This window comes from Dama dama, chromosome 8 (assembly GCF_033118175.1).
Source record: "Dama dama isolate Ldn47 chromosome 8, ASM3311817v1, whole genome shotgun sequence".
NCBI classification, from domain to species: Eukaryota; Metazoa; Chordata; class Mammalia; order Artiodactyla; family Cervidae; genus Dama; species Dama dama.
The window spans coordinates 38629161-38649563 of NC_083688.1; positions in this window are offsets into that span (position 1 = coordinate 38629161).

Here is a 20403-nt window from a genome sequence, read left to right on the forward strand (position 1 = left end):
AGATTATCTCCATTTGTATTTTGTTTTCTATTAATTCATAATGCTAAAGTACTTGTTGAACTAGACTTGGTTCCAAGCATGTTTTTGTCAAATTATTTGGTTAAATGTCAGTTCAGTTCAGTCACTCAGTCATGTCCGACTCTTTGCAACCCCATGAACTGCAGCACGCCAGGCCTCCCTGTCCATCACCAACTCCTGGAGTCTACCCAAACCCATATCCATCGAGTTGGTGATGCCATCCAGCCATCTCATCCTCTGTCGCCCCCTTATCCTCCTGCCTCCAATCCTTCCCAGCATTAGGGTCTTTTCCAATGAGTCAACTCTTCGCATCAGGTGGCCAAAGTATTGGAGTTTCAGCTTCAACGTCAGTCCTTCCAATGAACACCTAGGACTGATCTCCTTTAGGATGGACTGGTTGGATCTCCTTGCAGTTCAAGGGACTCTGAAGAGTCTTCTCCAACACCACAGTTCAAAAGCATCACTTCTTTGGCACTCAGCTTTCTTCACCATCCAACTCTCACATCCATACATGACCACTGGAAAAATCATAGCCTTGACTAGATGGACCTTTGTTGGCAAAGTAATGTCTCTGTTTTTTAATATGCTGTCTAGGTTAGTCATAACTTTCCTTCCAAGGAGTAAGCGCCTTTTAGTTTCATGGCTGCAATCACCATCTGAAGTGATTTTGGAGCTCCCCCAAATAAAGTCTGACACTGTTTCCACTGTTTCCCCATCTATTTCCCATGAAGTGATGGGACCAGATGCCATGATCTTAGTTTTCTGAATGTTCAGCTTTAAGCCAACTTTTTCATTCTTCTCTTTCACTTTCATCAGGAGGCTTTTTAGTTCCTCTTCACTTTCTGCCATAAGGGTGGTGTTGTCTGCATATCTGAGGTTATTGATATTCCTCCCGGCAATCTTGATTCCAGCTTGTGCTTCCTCCAGCCCAGCGTTTCTCATGATGTACTCTACATATATGTTAAATAAGCAGGGTGACAATATACGGCCTTGACGTACTCCTTTTCCTATTTGGAACCAGTCTGTTGTTCCATGTCCAGTTCTAACTCTTGCTTCCTGACCTGCACACAGGTTTCTCAAGAGGGTCAGATGGTCTGGTATTCCCATCTCTTTCAGAATTTTCCACAGTTTATTGTGATCCACACAGTCAAAGGCTTTGGCATAGTCAATAAAGCAGAAATAGATGTTTTTTCTGGAACTCTCTTGCTTTTTCGATGATCCATCAGATGTTGGCAATTTGATCTCTGGTTCCTCTGCCTTTTCTAAAACCAGCTTGAACATCTGGAAGTTCACAGTTCATGTATTGCTGAAGCCTGGACTGGAGAATTTAGAGCATTACTTTACTAGTATGTTAGATGAGCGCAATTGTGTGGTAGTTTGAGCATTCTTTGGCATTGCCTTTCTTTCGGATTGGAATGAAAACTGACCTTTTCCAGTCCTGTGGCCACTGCTGAGTTTTCCAAATTTGCTGGCATATTGAGTGCAGCACTTTCACAGCATCATCTTTCAGGATTTGAAATAGCTCAACTGGAATTCCATCATCTCCACAAGCTTTGTTCTTAGTGATGCTTTCTAAGGCCCACTTGACTTCACATTCCAGGATGTCTGGCTCTAGGTGAGTGATCACACCATCGTGATTATTTTATCTTTTTTGTATAGTTCTTCTGTGTATTCTTGCCACCTCTTCTTAATATCTTCTGCTTCTGTTAGGTCCATACCATTTCTGTCCTTTATTGAGCCCGTCTTTGCATGAACTGTTCCCTTGGTATCTCTAATTTTCTTGAAGAGATCTCTAGTCTTTCCCATTCTGTTGTTTTCCTCTATTTCTTTGCATTGATTGCTGAGGAAGGCTTTTTTATCTCTCCTTGCTATTCTTTGGAACTCTGCATTCAGATGGGAATATCTTTCCTTTTCTCCTTTGCTTTTCACTTCTCTTCTTTTTACAGCTATTTGTAAGGCCTCCTCAGACAGCCATTTTGCCTTTTTGCATTTCTTTTCCTTGAGGATGGTCTTAATCCTTGTTTCCTGTACAATGTCATGAACCTCCATCCATAGTTCATCAGGCACTCTGTCTATCAGATCTAGTCCCTTAAATCTATTTCTCACTTCCACTGTATAATCATAAGGGATTTGATTAGGTCATACCTGAATGGTTTAGTGATTTTCCCTACTTTCTTCAATTTAAGTCTGAATTTGGCAATAAGGAGTTCATGATCTGAGCCACAGTCAGCTCCTGGTCTTGTTTTTGCTGACTGTATAGAGCTTCTCCATCTTTGGCTGCAAAGAATATAATCAATCTGATTTCAGTGTTGACTATCTAGTGATGTCCATGTGTAGAGTCTTCTCTTGTGTTGTTGGAAGAGGGTGTTTGCTGTGACCAGTGCGTTCTCTTGTCAAAATTCTATTAGCCTTTGCCCTGCTTCATTCTGTACTCCAAGGCCAAATTTGCCTGTTATTCCAGGTGTTTCCTGACTTCCTGCTTTTGCATTCCAGTCCCCTATAATGAAAAGGACATCTTTTTGGGGTGTCAATTCTAAAAGGTCTTGTAGGTCTTCATAGAACCATTCAACTTCAGCTTCTTCAGCATTACTGGTTGGGCCATAGGCTTGGATTACCATGATATTGAATGGTTTCCCTTGGAAACGAACAGAGATCATTCTGTCATTTTTGAGATTGCATCCAAGTACTGCATTTCAGGCTCTTTTGTTGACCATGATGGCTACTCCATTTCTTCTAAGGGATTCTTGCCCACAGTAGTAGATATAATGGTCATCTGAGTTAAATTCACCCATTCCAGTCCATCTTTGTTCGCTGATTCCTAGAATGTCAACATTCACTCTTGCCATCTCCTGTTTGACCACTTCCAATTTGCCTTGATTCATGAACCTAACATTCCAGGTTCCTATGCAATATTGCTCTTTATAGCATCGGACCTTGCTTCTATCACCAGTCACATCCACAACTGGGTATTGTTTTTGCTTTGGCTCCATCCCTTCATTCTTTCTGGAGTTATTTCTCCACTGATCTCCAGTAGCATATTGGGCACCTACCGACCTGGGGAGTTCCTTTTTCAGTGTCCTATCTTTTTGCCTTTTCATACTGTTCATGGGGTTCTCAAGGCAAAAATACTGATGTGGTTTGCCATTCCCTTCTCCAGTGGACCACATTCTGTGGTCAGAGGGGCAGAAAAATATAATGAGGGCACATGATGGGGACAAATGATTCTCATTGCATCATGGTTTGTGGGATGATATATCACATAGCCTTTCTCTTTCTTCGTTTCTCCCTATAAAATACAGGCTGTGGCAATGACCATCCCTCATAGATACTGGGAAGGTGAGATAACGTAAGACAGTAAAGAGCATGCACGAGCTTGGAAATCAGACCATCTGGATTCCTTTTTCAAATCTGTCACGTACTAGCTGTGTAACTAGGGAAATGTATCTCAGTTTCTCTATCTATAAAATGGGGTAATAGAGGTAAAAATGACAGAGGACTGACATAGAGATTAAGTGGGTCAATACATGCAAAGTGTTTAGAAAGAACTTGGGACATAGTAAGCACTCAAAAAAAATTAGCCATGATTATAGTGTTTCCAAAGGTTTCTTTAGAAGGAAAGAAGCGTGGGTTTGTTTTTTCTCCCATGTTCTTTTCCTGAGTGCTTCCCTCCCCTTCTCTCTCTCTTCCCTCCCCCTACCCCTGCTTCCCCCTTCTCTTCCTCCTCACATATCTTGCCTGTGTCTGCTTGGACATCTTTGGGGCCAGAGGGGACAAAGGGAGCAGGTAAGATGTCTTCAGAGACGGGGAGAAGCAGCCCCGTGGACCAACTGCCATAAGCCAGCGTGATGGGCTCTTGGGCTGATGCCAGTCAAAGCAGGGCAACCGGACCTGTCAGGAGAGATGTTGATTTCAGCTGTCACACGCGGCCCTTTTGGACTCGCCGCAGGACTCCTGACCCTCCTCGGCAGTGGTTTGAAATGGACTTTATGAGGCTTTCATTCGTCCTTGTATCTATTTTTTTTCTCCTGGTGTCTGGTATCTCAGCTGCATGAGCGCCAGGCCACACACTTGGCCGACACTCTGCGCAGACCTCTCCTGCATGTCCAGCCCTCTCTCTGCCACACGAAATCTAGAGAGTGAGGTCAGGGGTTCCGAGGACCGACTCAGCTTGTTCATCAACGGAGCAATGAGACTATTTTGTGTGTGCTTCCCCTTTTTCAGTTTCCTCCTGGACCAGAATTATAAATAGGATGCTCTGTGACCTTGGGGTCAAAAAGGGAATAATCAGGCAAATGAATTTCTTTTATAATGACTGTTATGAACAAAAAATATTAATAATGAGTGTCAAGGATTCAGCTCAAAGACAGTAGAGGCAAAGCCTCCATGAGTCCTTTCTCTCTCTGTTTTCCCAGTTATTTCATAATTTATCTCTGGGTAGAGTGGTGATAGGATTTTTAAATATTAGTAAAAATTTTCACCCCTCGAAATAACTTGCTAATTATTATCCTGAATAATTCTTTGACTGATGAAGCCCTATTGTTTTGCAAACACAAAAGGAACGATAATCCACACTAATAAACAAATCTGAGGAGTATAAAACCCTTTTATTTGCCTAATTAGAGAAATTTCTAAGGAGTGATTTTCAAAGGAAAACAGTTATAGCATTTGTGTCTAAATATATCTTTTTGCTTTTGTTCTACTTTAACCTGAGTGTTTTAAGAATTCTTGTATAGAGTTGATTTTCCTTTGTTAAGGGTACTATTTCTCAGAATAAGTTAAAAAAAAAATTATACAACCCTGAGCTTCCACATTTCTTGTTGAGAGTATTTTTCTTTCTGAATTTGAAAAGAGTGATGTCCTGTCAGCATATTTGATGTTGAGGGTGTAGGTTTCATTTGCTCCAGCAAAGCACTGAGTTCACACTTTCTCTCATCTTCCTGGGTAGAGAGAAATGTAAATAGTGATGAACCGAGCTCTTCGCCACTCTTTCCCTGGTTTTTCTTTGTGATATCACCTTCTATAGAGTTCAAATACATGGGATTTTAAGAAGAAATAATCTCATTCAACAGTAAGCAATGGCTATTATGAAAAGGACTAGTAAATATTTTTTGAAATATCAAATTATCAGATAATTTAAATCTGCTAGATGGTGCCCCTCCTCCTCCTGTTTTGATTATTAGGTACAAAGTTGATAACCTTCATCCCAGTGACTCCAGAAACACCCGTATGATACTGTATCTGAACTTAGGGCATTTGTTTACTTAAGCAAGACTTCTCAATCCATTACTGCTGATTCTTCATGGTAAGGGCTGTTCTGTGCATTTGAGGACATGGAGTAGCATCCCTGCTCTCTACCTACTAGATCCTGGTAGCATCCTTCTCCAGTGCGGCAATTAAAAATGTGTCCAGACATGGGCAGGTGTCCCCTGTGGAGATACACCACCCTCAGCTGAGAAGCATGGGTTTACAGTGGTGTTTGAATTGGGGTACAGCAACAGTGTCTCTCCAAAGGGCACAATGGCTAGAGGAGGTTAAGCATTGGAAACTTCTACATTCTGATGTGGGAACACAGGCACAGAACTTATACGTGCCTTGCGTGTAATGAAGAGGGGATCAGAAAGCTAAAGTTCCTGTAGTGCTTGGAAGGGGAAGGTACAAAATAGTTAATCAACAGCTTCACCTTGACTAGTCCAGTTTGCTTGCAATATATCAAAGAATATTTCTCAGGAGATTTCTAATTTTCAGATTTCTAACATAAGACATATAAGGCAATTTTATATACGGTTTCAGTTGAAATCAGTGATTATTCAAGCCTAGTAAAATGGGAAATATAGAGTTTTATTTTTTTCTCCCAATCTCTCTCTCTCTTTTTTAACTATTGTTATATTTTTTATTACATATGTTCATTATAGGGGAAGAAAAAATTGCTGTAAGCTAAAGGGGGAAAAATCCCCCCAAATCTTATTACCTAGATATAACTACTATTAACATGTTGATGTATATTCTCCAAAGAAATCATTATATAGCAACAACTTCTTTTTTTCAAAATAGTTTCTTTTTTTCCATTGAACAGTATTTTACTTTATATCTACTGCTGCATCATGGTAATGCTATCTTGGTCTTTATAAAATATTCTTCTGTAGACTCAGATGTCTTCTGATTTATGGTTATTGTTACAAAATCCCAGTGAGGTAGAAGGAACAACTATTATTATCTCTTATTTATGGAGTATTAAAAGGTAAAGAGGGTTTAAGTGAATTACTTAATGTTACAGAGTTTATCAGGGGAAAAGGTTGAAATAGGATCCCAGGTTTTCTGCTTCCTAATTCAATGTGCTTTCCATTAGTCTGATTTAGTTATTTTAAATATAGGTTTATATTAAAATTTTCTTTGCTAAAACTTAAGGTGCTTTAGAGATACCTTTTAACTAAAACTCTTACGGGAATTTGTAATCATGAAGGAAGACAATGGAGGAAAAGTGTAGGCAAAATGAAAAGAGATAAATCAGAATTAGTGCCTGTAACTTTGCCTTCCCCTCCCTCAAGTTGGAGAGCTGTTTAAATTTGCTGAGCACTGTGGCTGGTAAAGAACAAATGTGGGCATCACAATTCTCGGAGCTAGAGCAAAAAGGTAAATAACTTAAAGAACTGCAAGGCACGACAAGTATTGTAATTCAGTGAAACGGGCTGGGTATGTGTCAGGGTGTGGTGGGGATGGTGGGAAACCCACAGTGGGCATGCCCCATCTAAGGGGGCAGCCAGTCCTCAGCTGTAGTGGAAAAATAGAACCCGTGGTGTTAGGTCTTCTGCTTTTACTGAAAAACCCAACATTAGATTATCGTGTAAAATATTTCGACCAAAGAACAAACAGGCCACAATAGTATGTTAGCAAGCGAGGTGTGCCTTGCAGATCTCAGTCTACTCTTGGCATTTTTGAGTCTTGACTTTCATATATTTTCAGATTTAGATTTCCCCTAAGAATAATAATTGATTCGGCGAGTAAAAAAATTCTCTGTACACTTGCATCTATTCTTCAAGAGGGACCTTGATGGTGACTGTGTTCCTTCCTCTAATAATGCTCCCCAACCTTGTTTCCATAAGAGGTATTTTCTCTCCGTAGGGTTGCTGTCTACCCAACATCTACATCATGACTTCCATGAATGTGTGACTCTCATGGGACATGTGCTCATGGAACAAGCTGTGAGGCAACTGGCTTCTGTTAGAGGTTCTGAGAACTGTCACTCAGGTCTAAGAAAATTGCCTTGCAGTGTCTACCTTGGTATGATAACTCTTAGCTGACAGTCTCTTCCTGGTCTGTGATTTCTCTAAGGATAAATGACCTGTCGGTGCAGGAAACCAGAAGATGATTTTCTATCACCATGAGTATGAACAGTTGCTTTTCCCTAAAAATATATTTATGAACTGATCTGTTGTTTCCTTCAAACATAATAACCCCTTTTCCTTCAAATGGAAGGGCACAGTCATTTCTGTCAGATAGTGTTCAGATTAGAGACACTCGAATATTTTCTGTTTCTGGAATTCTTCTAAGTTTTCTGTCATGAGAAAAAAACTTCCTCCTGGAGGAACTGAATTCTGAAAGTTCAGGAGCCCCATAGCAACATGAATTATTTTCCAATTATGTCTTCTAGTGCTCTATAAAATGCATGTAAAAATGATACAAACCCAATCCCAAGTTATATAAAAAAATTTGAGAGGGTATTGTGCCGTGTAAATAATATGTATATATGTGATGCTAAATAGATGCCAATTTCTTCAAAGTACATTGAGAAAATATAAAAATGTTTCAATTTAAACAATGACTCATGTTATTAAAATGTTGGCCAGGAGAGGGCAGCATTGTCTACATAAATCCCAGAATGAAGACTAAATCGGAACCTCACCGATAACTATGAGGGTCTTCCACCATTGGGTTTCAAACACAAGGACTGATAACAGAAGCAGAATTATCTGTGCTTGAAAATTTGCAGTATTTTTCGATAAGACATCTTTATCTCTTGGTCTAGGCAGCCGTTAGGATGAGGCTGTTATCATCCAGTGATGGCGCTTCTCTTTTTTATGTTTCATTATTTCTCTGTTCTGTCTCAGCACGCCTCTTTCGTATTCTCCTCTCAGTTTCTGTAGTTTGACGGTTTATTTTTTAAAAAAGTCACCCTGACTCTTTTATGATCCTGGTCACGTTAGTTAACCCTAGGGTGGGGGCCTCCGTTTCTCTATCTATAAAACTCCCAGGCAGTTCAGTGGATAAAATGTGCCTGAAGCTGTGGGTAGGTACTGGTTTTGCCGCTTAAGAGACTTGCTCTTCCCCATTGGTGAACAGAAGGCGATAACAGCATGGATGTGTAAGAAAGAAAGTGCTCGATAACCACTGAAGGAGCCCTGGTGGATTTTTCTGTTTTTAATGGAATGGATTGCTAACATTTAAAATTCTGGAGTGATCACGTGAAATTTCTCACTGATCCAGCTTCATTCACACATATTCCTGGCTTGGCTTCTGTGGGCGCTTTGGTTGATGTCCTTCCCTTGGTCCTCCCATCTCCCACTGTCTATTCATTATCGTTCGATGATATTAAAAACTGCACTATGGCCAGCAAGAACAGATGAAGGGAAGGAAACCCTGTTTTCCCCCACGTTGCAGAAGATGATTTTGCTTAGTCCTAGCAGCGCTGTCTGAGTCTGTTATCTGAGCAATCTGAAACCCTTAGTGCTGCAATTTAATCTAATTTGTTTCTTTTGTCAGATTTCATTTTGAGGTAGAGGCCTTTGAGAGACTAGGAAAGGGCATTTCCTGTGGGAAATTTGGCTTCATTCATTCCTAGGTGGCAGGTTGGGAGGGGGATGGGGTCAGGACTGTCAAACAGGGGAGGACATCTGGGGTCTGATGGTAGAACAAAAGGTCCCCAGGGACAGACAGACAGGACAGTCACGCTGTGGCATCTTTTCTTTTTCCTCCCTCCACCCCTACATGACAGGGTTTTCTTATTTTTAGTTTTAATCTTGGGGAAAAAAGACTGATTTCTAAAATGAGGTTTAAAAGGTTATTTCTTCACAGCAGGAGGCTAGGGTGAAGTTTTGCCCTCCTCAGGAACCCATGGGGGAATTTAGCCATCCTCGCCTCTGATTTCTAAAACTGTGCTACGTTATCAAAGGAAACCATGGCTAATTTATCCAGCCCTTTGCAGTTAAACATACGGGGACGGGTGCGTATGTTGGAACAGCTCTTGGGGTGGCAGCAGACACTCAGAATGGTATTTGCACTGAACAGTGCATTGCAGCTCATTGAAAAACACAGCACATCGAAGGGCTGCGGCGAGAACACTTTTCAGACTATAAATCGGGGCTGGAGGAGTTGCTTAATTAAATCAGTCCTGAGGTTACAGGAAGGAAAAGCAAACCTCTCCCTCCCAGAGTTGACCCGTTTCAAGTTATACAGCAGCTGGAGAACTTGGAAATGTGTCAGTAGGACTAACATCAATGTACCCGAATGAGGCTCTTCCCCGTCCAGCTGACGGGCAAGAACTCGCATGTAGAGACAGATGACGGCTCTGACTTTCCAACTTCATCCTGTGGGCAGGAAACACACGTGAAGATGGCCAGAGAGGCTGAATCGCTGTTTCAGATTACAGTGCCAAGGACAGACTTTTTTTTTTTTTTTTTAACAGGACTTATTTCTGCAGAATCCTGTTACTCACTAGCCGGGAAACCTCGAAGTCGATCCTGTCTCAGAACTTTGTTTTGAAAGGGTAAATCTTTCACTAAAACCTACCAGTTTATGAATTAGGAAACCTGGTCAGGATTTGAGATCCCAGACCGTGGAGTTTGCCACAAAGGAGAGACCGTCCACACAGAAGGGGCAGTGAGCAGATGGTTAGTGGGGCTGGGGTACTGAGTATGTAACCAGCTCAGCAGGGCGCCGGCAAGCCCGGTGGGTCCCTCCTTTCTCACTAGACTCTCTGAGGTTCACGGGCTAAGTGATCACTGTTCTTCTCCATGGCCTCCTCTCTCCATGGCTTCCTCTTTCCACATCTCCCCAAACTCAAAGACAGGCTCACAAGTTTAAAAGAAAAAGAGCAGGATGTAAATGTGAAGCCACAGCGTTTGGTTTTAGCCAGAAGACAAGAAGGCGGAAGACATAACTAATTCAGTCTAGCTAATCAGTGCGGGTCTCAGTGGTACGCCCCAGTCTGGTGCACATGGGCTCTGGTGATGAGCGTCATGTGTGAGGGGAATAAAGTTTTTTTCCCACCCTCGTAGTGTTCCTGCTGGGTCTGAAAATTAAACCGATGCAAAGACTGACGAACAGGAGAAAAGCGTACACATTTGTTTTCTGTGTACACGAGAGTCTCCATAAGAAAGTGAGGACCCCCAGAAATGGTTAAAACTGAGCGTTTCTTAAAAATGATTTATCCTTTATTTATTTTTGGTTGCATTGGGTCTTTGTTGCTGCTTGTGGGCTTTCTTTAGCTGCAGTGAGCAGGGGTTCCTCTCTAGTTGCGGTGTGTGAGGTTTCCACTGCGGTGGTTTCTCTTGCTGTGGGACACAGGCTCGTGGGCTCGTGGGCTTCAGTAGAACACAGGTTCTGTATTTGCGGTGCCAGGGCCTAACTGCTCAGTGGCATGTGGAATCTTCCCAGACCAGGGATTGAACCCATGTCCCCTGAATTGGCAGGTGGATGCTTAACCGTTGTACCACCAGGGAAGTCCCAAACGGAGTGCTTTTATACCAGACTGGATGAAGAGAGATACAATAGAGAGAGATGATGAGGCGAGGGCTTCCCAGGTGGCGCTAGTAGTAAAGAACCGCCTGCCAATGCAGGAGACGTAAGAGACGTGGGTTTGATCCCAGGGTCAGGAAGATCCCCTGGAGCTGGGCATGGCAACCCACTCCAGTATTCTTGCTGGAGAATCCCATGGAGAGAGGGGCCTGGAGGGCTACAGCCCCTAGGGTTGCAAAGAGTCAGACACGACTGAAGTGACTTTGCAGAGCACACAGGGTTAGGTGAAGAGTAGGAGCTGAATGCAGTAACTGGGGGACTTGGCCAGGCCTGTTGGGTGGGATGCTTTCCATCTCGAGTGATAAGGATGCTCTTCTCCTCACTCCAGATACAGGGAGGATGCCTCTCACATGATGCAGTGACCTCCTTCAGTGAGACGGGCAAGGGAAGGAGGCCAGAGAGTCTTCCCTGCACCTACTGTTTCCTCACACTCCATCAGGTGAAAACACTCAGTATATCAAGGTGCTGGTTTGGGGGTGGCATGCCCGAAACTCCATCAGTCATGATGTGAAACAAAGGACTCAGTGCCTTGCAACCATTACCACCCTCCCCTCACATCTATTGTCATATATTGATTACACTTGTTTTTCATTCATAATTTTCCATGACTCATTATTTCCCATGATACAGACACATCAACCCTGTTAGCCCCTTTGGATCTATTTGTTAACAGATCAATTCTTGTTAGGACTTTAGGTTAAGTTAATAGTCAGAGGAGGAGGGAAGGCGAGCTTTGGAAGGGAGGTGTTTATTCGCACCTGCTGTGTCTGAGTAGATGGACACAAACCACTCCCCTCCCCTCCTTTCTTATCTGATCCTTTCCTCTCTGGCACTTTCTGGTTTTCTGCTCCTTCACAAATGACAAACAGGGTCTGAACGACCCTCAGAGTGTAATAGAGGTCAAGTGTCTGCCTCTCCCCAAGCAGCTCTCTCCTCTCTCTATGATGGAGAAGAAGCGAACACCTGAGGGATGGGAAGTGGAGAAGTAAGGACCGCCAAGTGGAAAGGTATTCGGGAGGCCTTCCGAGCAGGGGAGCTGAAGGAGGGAAATTGAGATCTGGGCTGCCGTTCATCTGTGAACTCAGAGGGCCAGGCTTCACATGCCCTGTGGCTGGCTCTGGGGGTCCATGAGTCCATGAGCTAGGAAGTGGCAGCTTACCATTTGAGAACACTGTCACCCTCTTAAAGTTATCAAAATTTATTAAAAAAAAAAAAACCTTCCTGTGATCTATAAATTTATACCCCATTACCAATGCAGTTATATATGAATAACTTATTATCACCAATCAAAATAAGAAAAAAAAAAGCACCCGAAGGCAGAATGATGAAGTGGGTGATGAATACTACCAGGCTCATTCTGGTAAGTGAGTAATTTGTTTATTCCTTCTGTACTTGGGGTTGCCACTAAATCTGGACTGGAGAAACCAGTAAATATTTTTAATGTGACAAGAAAATCAAAGCATTCTGTGCCTTGCACACTGTTGTTACTACAAGTTTTATTTCTCTTTTTATGATTAGCCGTAACCTCTTGGGCCTGATCTTGTACGAGAGCCCTGTGCAATCCTGTTAGGGGTGAGAGGCCAGCTGGAGCCGTCCTCACATGCGGGGCCGTCTGCTGGTCCTTCTCATCACACAATGGCTGGGGCCCTTCTGAGGTGGCGCTCAGGGCTGATTGGTGACACAATTCAAGAACAGTGACTTTTATTCTACTTACTTTATGGTGTTACCATATCTATCTTAGGCTCTTCATGGATTCAAAACTTGTTTAGCCCCATACCCACTTTCCAACCAGCTAATTCCCATTTGCATTGTGCATCTTGATCCACACATTAGCTAGTTGATTTTTTTTTTTTCCTCCAGGGCAGTAAGTAAAGGAAACACACACGTAAAACCATCTGCCCATCCTAGTGAAAACCTAATAAAAACAATAGCAAAGAGAGGCAGGGTTTATTCAGTTTGGTTTAGACCTGGGCAACTTTAACTTCTTTGTCTCAAGACAGCCTATGTCATGGGGGGGTTTCAGTGAAACTCAGCATAGGCGAAGGTAGAGCCAGCGAGGTTCAGTTGGTGACTCCTTCAAGCTGGCGCAGAGGGAGTTAAACTTGAAAGAAAAAAAAAATTGAAATGCAATCCTGGCTCATGTTACCCATTAGCTGGGTATATTGACCAAACTTATAGTCAGATAATGCAAACAATAACAAAGTTATTGATTGAGGAGATGTCAGGCAAATAGGTACTTATCATGATGCTACTGATAAGCTTGGGGTCTCCCTCATGTGGCAGCGACGGAGGCCTATTGATCTTGCAGTTGGTCATCTGTGGCTTCCAGCTGACACGGGATCTGTGGGCTGATTGTATAAGCAGGAGCTAGACTTCCCTCGTGTAGCAGAGCCATACAGAAATCCCCTGAAAGGATGCCCCCAAACTCTGGCTGTGGAGAAAGGAAGGGTTGACACCATATTGTAAACAAGAGCCTGGGAACAAAGCCTGGCCGTGTCATGAGGGCACAGCTCCTGGGCTGTCTTCTCCTTCGGGCACGCTTCTGTCCCCGTGACTGGAGGATTCGCACAGGAGCGGGACCTTAAGCAGCTGGCTTTAGGGCTGAGCGCTGAGCTGACCAGTAGGGGTGCAGAAGACAGATGAGACCCACAGACCCTCCCCACTGAAGACCAAATGCATCACCTCCACGGCACATCTGCTCCACAACCTGGGCCTTCCAGTTGGCAGGGAGATCTGGCCAGACGTATTATTATTGCTTCTCCCAGCATGCGATCAGCCTGAGGCATTCATGGTTGATTGTCTACATTTTAGATGTGAACCAGCAAAACGCCATCTCTCTTAGCACTTTTAGTATTAGCTGATTACATGGCTGTGGAGGAGATGTCATAATACTCTTTATTTTTTGGATGGCCTTGCAAGAAAAGGATGCTTGAAGTCCACCAAACAGAACTGGTGATTCTTTTGACACCTGAGTGTATGAGGAAGCAAGAGTGTGGTGCAGAGGATGAGAGGAGGAGGGGGTTGTTTATTTTCTTACTTTCCCATCGGTAATTCTGTAGGTGATTTCCTGGTTTCATCAGTTGGGGGGACAAAACACTCTGTATTCATTATTATTGTCCATTCTTCTTGCAGAATGACACCAAAGGGTATGGAATGTTTACACAAAGGTGATGCTCTAGGAGGGCTTCCCAGGTGGCTCGGTGGTAAAGATCTGCCTGCCAGTGCAGGAGATGCAGGTTCGATCCCTGGGTCGAGATGATCCCCTGGAGTAGAAAATGGCAACCTGCTCCAGTATTCTTACCTGGGAAATTCCTTGGACAGAGGAGCCTGGTAGGCTATAGTCCATGGAGTCACAAAGAGTTGAACACAACTGAGTGCCCTGGCACACACATATGCTTTAAGGAAGAGAATTCTATCCATTCATTCATCCAACAAATACCTGAGGATCTACCATGCCCAGGCTCCATGCATAGAGCTGGGTGGAGCAGGTGGGCAAGGCAGCCAGTTCTATCCCTGTGTTGATTTCCATGTGAGGAAGGATAGGGTGGGGTGGAAGCCCGTAGTACACAAACGTGTTTGCTTTTAAAGATTCAGGTTGTTTCCAATTTCCAGCACCTATAAATAAGCAATGGGCCTTTCTCGGAGGCCCGAGATTACTCCGTGAGAGAACTGCTCTCAGTTTTAAAGGCACCACCTTCTCCATTGAGATGTCCGGCATTACAGATGTTCTTGAGACTTTTCTTTTGGAGTTGTCATTCAGAGCTTACTTTTAATCTCCTCAGTCTTTGGAGAGAGAATCTAATTTGACTTTTGGAAATACTCAAGCATCATCTGGCCTTACATCTGGTGAACGTGATGAGGATGAATCATCTCCATCTTCTTTGGCTGTTGTTAAAAATGTGTGCCTATAAAGTAATGCGACTGATTTGGGGGAAAGGGGAAGGCTCCTAAAAGCACTGTAAAAGCAAGCAGAGGAGGGCTTCTAACTTGTTCTGAACGATGGCAGCCATCTCTGTCTAAGGAAGAAGGACAGAGGAGACCCTGTGGGCTATGATATCAGCAAGTTCTTGGGTCTCATCCCCGCTCCTTCCTCTCCTTGCAATGTAATGTGAAGCCAGTTCCTTGGCTCCTTTAGGCTTCCCATTGATCACTTATAAAACAAAGCTATTTCACCCATCACACAGTTGTTATGAGGGTGAAATAACATAAAATATCTAGCAGATGTTATTATAAATGATACGTGAAGCGCTTCCCACAAGGAATAAATTGAAGAAACTACCCTCCCCTCCCTTTTTAAACTGTAACTTTTAGCCTGTTTACAAAAGGTATCAGCAGCATGCTTGGAATAGTGGGGTACCATGCTGGATATTATCTGTCTGCTGCCTGAATCCGCTCTCCACTCTTCCCCAGCCCGCTGGGTGCCTGGGTGGAGTGCATGGGGCAGACCCTTTTCCGCTGCCTTCTGGATGGATTCAGATGAGGGTGGATTGACAGGGCATCAGGAGGTAGGAGAAGCAAATGACTGGGGTATTTATTCGCCCTGCTTGCTTTCCCAGGGATGCAGTTCCCCTCCCCATCTGGAGGCCACATCTCTCAGGTCTCAGCCCTTCCGCTCCCCTCCCCCCTCCCCACCCCCTGGGACTGGATCCCTATCACATAGTTAGCCTTCTAGTAGTCTACTGCCCTAAGGTTGAGATGAAAATGGTTTGATGGTGGTAATCGTGTCTGGGAAAGAGAATAGGATTTTATAAATTTTGAGCTATGCAAACAGCAGAATTTAAGAGAGACCCTGAGAACAGGCTTCAGAAATGCTTGACACTCAGGGTTTGCTTTCTAGGCAAACCGTCAGATTTTGCTTTTTCCTCTCCCCTCCTGCAACGTTACACATGTCTTCATGTTAAGTGCTTGCATTGTCAGAGGAGCACTCAGAATAAGTAATGCTACTCGGTGAGTCACAAATGGAATCCATGTCAGCCAGTGTCGTGAAATGGATCTATAACTGGCTTTTTGTCCCTCAATTTGAGATGATCTAATTCAATTTCTATGATTTATGGTTTGAGAGAAGACACTTTCTGTCCCCCTCCCGAATTTTATTCTGTTTCTCTCTTACTCCCTAAATTTCCTGAGATCTGAAGGAAATTCTTTTCTGAAGGCAAACTTGAGCCTATTGCCATTGCCTAGCACAAATTATAATCCCTTTGTTTTTATTACTGCTACTGACACAAGAGATCTGAAGTATCAGTGAAACTAATCTACATCTTTAATATTGAGATGCTATTTTGTTTGTAGGAAAACCCAATTTTTTTTTTTTTTTGAAGATTATGCAAATCGTAAGGATGGTGTGAAAGTGATGGGCTGGTCTGATTTCCAACATGAACTGCTGACTTAAAGACGATGGATGTGCTGCTTGGGTGGGCTTCCCAGGTGGCGCTAGTGGTAAAGAATTTACCTGTGAGTGCAGGAGATGTAACAGATGTGAGTTCAATCCCTGGGTCGGGAAGATCCTCTGAAGGAGGGCAAGGCAACCCTTTCCAGTGTTCTTGCCTGGAGAATTTCATGGACAGAGGAGGCTGGTGGGCTACTGTCCATAGGGTCGCAAAGAGTGGGACCTGACTGAATCGACTTAGCACAGTCCAGCAGGAGCCTGCTTGTGGGAGGTTACTGTCTTTTTCACCCAGCCTGTAGTTAATGATTGACAGGGTGGTTACAAAAGGCAAAACTCCTTACCTAAAGGGGTGCACCTCTGCAGGGGCCTCCCCTCCTGCACTCTTCATTCACTCCTCTGCTCCAGCCTGCTCCCCTCACCTCCTGACACCTCTTGTCTTTCAAGTAGATCCTTAGTAAATTATGTATTCCTGAATTCCAATCTCAGGCTCGGCTTCAGGGATCCCAGCCCTTCTGATAGCCAAGCTGAACTAACTTGAAGTTAGCAATCTCATTATCAAAGACATGGTGAGTGTGAGACATGGGTCGACAAAGTGTGCTTGTCCTCTTACACATGTGCAGTCGATGTGCGCATGGTTTCTTCTCAGAATGCTCTTGGAGTAAATAGATGCCATTTTGATGACTGCATCCAACACGTCTGTGGACATATAGTTTTTTGAGTTCCAACTTTCTCCAGCTGTGAGAAGACTAAATATTCTGACCTTAAATCTTGGATTTATTCTCTTGGGATAGCTGATGTCACCAAAATTTCTGAGTTACAGGACTGTTCTCTATTTGTTCAGCTGAGAGCATTTTGCCAGATCTTTCATCTTGGAGCCTTCCAATGCAGTCATAGGTCCATGGTGTTTGGATGACTTGGAAGCATGGTCTTGGACTATGTGCAAGACTCTTGCTATACCTCTATGGGAAATGCTCTCTCCCTTCATGCTAAATCAAGTTCCTCATCACACGGAAACCACATGGCTAAAAACATGGTCTGAGGGACCCTGTGCTTCTCTGCTATTCCAGCCAGTCCTACATCCCTCTGACTTTCATTGTTATGCCTACTGATATGACAAATTGAACTATGCTGTCAAATATAAAGCACCTTTAGCTTTTCTTTATTTAAAAATTTAAAAAATTGTGGTATAATGTACATAAAAGTCATACATTTTAAGTATGTAGGTAGATGAATTTTTACATATGATCTTTCCCAGGAAACCACCACCTGGATCAAGATATAGAGCACTTCCAGCTTCCCGTGTGCTTTCCCATACACCACCAGGGAGAGGCAACCGCGATTTGACTTCTAACAATATATTAGCTGAGTCCAGTCTTGAGGCTTCTCAGGTGGGACTAGTGGTAAATAACCTGCTTGCCAATGTAGGAGATGTAAGAGATGTGAGTTCAACCCCTGGGTTTGGAAGATCCCCTGAAAGAGCACATGGCAACCAGCTGCCATATTTTGCCTGGAGAATTCCATGGACAGAGGAGCCTGGTGGGCTGCAGTTCACAGGGTTCCAAAGAGTTGGATGTGACCTAAGTGACTTAGCACACATATGCATGCCCAGTCTTGAACTTCATATAAATGGAATCATATGCTACATATCTGGCCTCTTTCACTTGTTAAATACATAGGAGATTCATCTACATTATTTGTTATTTTAAAATAGCGTTTCTTGTTTTTTTTTTTTATGTCTGATTATTCTTTATGTTTTGCCCTGTCTTCCCTTTTACCTTGCATACTTCTTAAAGTACAGGCTGAAAAAAAAAAAAAGTACAGGCTGTGTCTTTTACATATTTATCAGATTAGCATATTTCGGACATTTAAAAATATTGCATGGGTGGATGCTGACTAGATTCTGGTTTGTACGGTTACGGAATGAAGGCATGCTTTTGTCTTTTCTCCCTCGTTGCATGGTATGTGTAGTTGAAATAGTTGTGTCTGGGGTGGAAGCCTGTTTTACTGTAATGATAACAGCAGTAATAAATATTTATAGGGTCTTTATCTGAGGGATTCAGAGTGACTTGCAGTTTCTAGTTCATCTTTTCATTTTCTTTTAGAGCTTGATAGGAAAGCCATCAAGGTTGTTTTGCCGATGGGTAAGCTAACATGCTCTGAGCGTAAGCCACTGACTCCAAGTCCGAGAGAACATAAGTGGCAAAACTGAAGGTATAATTTAGTTCTAGCTCACTCTTTCTGTTGGATTCAATCCCAGGCAGCTCTCCTCCCTGCAAGTGCTTTAGGATTATTCCCATGGAAAGAGATATATTAGTATAACCACAATTATCAGGGGAGGTTTAAAGTTTTGGAATTCTATTATTATGTGAGTTGTTATCATAATGTTGTCGCATTCTATGTGTGTAAGTGCTGTTGGCCTGTCTTTAAATTTATTTTTGTTCTCTACCTTTTGTGATAGTTGTTATAGGTATTGCTTCTACATAAATCAGATACAGGACATTAAAAACTTACATTCACAAATACATGCATTTGGAACTTTGCCATGAGTGACTTACTTTCACTTTTCACTTTCATGCATTGGAGAAGGAAATGGCAGCCCACTCCAGTGTTCTTGCCTGGAGAATCCCAGGGACAGGGGAGCCTGGTGGGCTGTCGTCTATGGGGTCGCACAGAGTCGGGCACAACTGAAGTGACTTAGCAGCAGCAGTCACTTTTCAGTTTGAAGACATAGGAGCTAAAGAAGAGTGTGCACAGGTTTTGAGAGAATTTATAAAACAGTTTAAAGTCAAATCCATCTCTTCCTTTCTTGTCCTAAGGTTGGATTTTGTTTTGATTCATGTTGTTTGACGTGTGGTTTGTATTGCAGGGGAGGAAAAATACCTTTTCCTTCTACCTTTTGGGGTTTTTGGCTGGGGCCCCTATAACAAAAGACAGCTGAAGGGAAAAGCATGCACACTTACTTCATGTGAATTTTATGTGACATGGGGACCTTCACAAAGGAATAAAGACCTGAAAAAACTGCTCATCCTGAGTTATACTAGGCTTGATGAAGAGTGGAAAGTTGTCAAAAAAGGGTATGAGCTACCAGTGGTAAATGGGGGAACTTATAAGGTTCAGATGACTACCAGCGTCCCTCCGTCTTTGGAGGTAAATGTGCTCCTTTCCTCAGGGTATTGGGAGGGTACCTCCCACATGAAGGTTTTATGATTGACTTCAGGAGAAGGTCAGAGTCTGGCCTGCGCCAGAAGCAGATTCCTTCAGCTTGAACTTTTCCATTTGCCAAGGTGCCATATTTAGGGGCCCCATATTTTGAACCCCATCATTTGGTATACTGAAAGCTTTTGATATCAACATTTCGGTGCTTCTACATAAATGGACTGAAATGGGATTGTCACCCAATTTTTAGCTTTCTTCCATTTTTCTTAATCAATCGAAATTCATGACTGGGGTAGTTGTAATTCTTAACTTCTAGGGGAAATTAACAAGAAGCTTTAATAATAACAATAAATACTAATGTCAACAAATCCTCTGACTTTGAGATCTGTTCTCAAGCTCAAATCATGAAAGTACTGAACTAATAAATAAATAACTATTCTTGAAAACACACACACTATAGTAAATATTAACAAGGCTCTGGTGTAGCATGCATTAAAATGCAGGTAATTATGCTATTTCCCTGCTTTGAAAAGAGCTCAAGATGCCAGTGTAGGTGCTCAGCACATCAAGGAAAAGGCTTTACAATCTACTTTGTTCATGAGATGCTGTAACAGTAAACAGAACTGCTATCCTGGAAGCATCTGTTAAACCAATTACATGGCAAATTTTCAAGTTCTAGAATGGGTGGGTTTGTAATTGGTGAAAAATTTGGTAACCGAGAGAAGACAGGATCTAGAGAAGAGGGCAGGTGGTGAATAGAGAATGTGTGAGCATGATCTTGATGGTGTCTATGTTTTATTGAAACCTGGAAATTAGACACTTTTACACGCAATATTTTTTTTTCCTCACTTAACAGTTCCCAAATAAACAGTTAAAGTGGTTTTAGGTGATTAAAGCAATATAGAAGATTAGTTTTGTTATGTATAATCACCTTTGCTTCTCCTTTATTGATGAAAAGAGCTTTTCTCAGCGGGTTGTGTTATCTATTTTAGATGTTGCCTGATCTTGTTTTTTAAATGGAAATCAGCTTTTTAATCTTTTTTTATGTAAAT